Source organism: Brassica napus, unplaced genomic scaffold (genome assembly GCF_020379485.1).
Source record: "Brassica napus cultivar Da-Ae unplaced genomic scaffold, Da-Ae ScsIHWf_189;HRSCAF=335, whole genome shotgun sequence".
NCBI classification, from domain to species: Eukaryota; Viridiplantae; Streptophyta; class Magnoliopsida; order Brassicales; family Brassicaceae; genus Brassica; species Brassica napus.
Genome location: NW_026015315.1, coordinates 6,125 through 7,500, shown reverse-complemented (window position 1 = coordinate 7,500; position 1,376 = coordinate 6,125).

Here is a 1,376-nt window from a genome sequence, read left to right as displayed (position 1 = left end):
TCCGTGTGTGTCCATCAGCACACACAGGACGTCCATGGCTGTCCGTGTGTGTGTCCGTGTGTGTCCGTCAGCACACACAAAACGTCTGTGGCTGTCCATCAGTACACATATCAGCACGCTGGTCCTTGGACTCAGCACCCTGGTCCTTGGACTCAGCATGCTGGCCCTTCCCGTGGACTGTTTGGGTGATTTTGGCCCACGTGGGCTGTCTGTTCAGTACACACAGGACGTCCGTGGGTGTCCGCCAGCACACACAGGACGTCCGTGGCTGTTCGTGGCTCTCCGTCAGCACATACATGATGTCCGTGGCTGTTCGTGTGTGTCCGTGTGTGTCCGTGTGTGTCCGTCAGCACACACAGGACGTCTGTGGCGGTCCATCAGTACACATATCAGTACGCTGGTCCTTGGACTCAGCACGCTGGCCCTTCCCGTGGACTGTTTGGGGGATTTTGGCCCACGTGGACTGTCTGTTCGGTACACACAGTACGTCCGTGGGTGTCCGTCAGCACACACAGAACGTCTGTGGGTGTCCGTCAGCACACACAGGACGTCCGTGGGTGTCCGTCAGTACACATATCAGCAAGTTGGTCCTTGGACTCAGCACGCTGACCCTTCCCGTGGACTGTTCGGGTGATTTTGGCCCACATGGGCTGTCTGTTCAGTACACACAGGACGTCCGTGGGTGTCCGCCAGCACACACAGGACATCTGTGGCCTTCTGTGGCTGTCCGTCAGCACAACAGCACGTCCGTGGCTGTCCGTGAGTGTCCATCAGCACACACAGGACGTCTGTGGCTGTCCATCAGTACACATATCAGCACTCTGGCCCTTCCCGTGGACTGTTTGGGTGATTTTGGCCCACGTGGGCTGTCTGTTCAGTACACACAGGACGTCCGTGGGTGTCCGTCAGCACACACAGGACGTCCGTGGGTGTCCGTCAGCACACACAGGACGTCCGTGTGTGTCCGGCAGCACACACAGGACGTCCGTGGCTGTCCGTGTGTGTCCGTGTGTGGACGTCCGTGGCTGTCCATCAGTACACATATCAGCACATTGGTCCTTGGACTCAGCACGCTGGCCCTTCCCGTGAACTATTCGGGTGATTTTGGCCCACGTGGGCTGTCTGTTCAGTACACACAGGACGTCCGTGGGTGTCCGTCAGCACACACAGGACGTCCTTGGCTGTCCGTGTGTGTCCGTGTGTGTCCGTCAGCACACACAGGACGTCCGTGGCTGTCCATCAGTACACATATCAGCACGTTGGTTCTTGGACTCAGCACGCTGACCCTTCCCATGGACTGTTCGGGTGATTTTGGCCCACGTGGGCTGTCTGTTCAGTACACACAGGACGTCCGTGGGTGTCCGCCAGCACATACA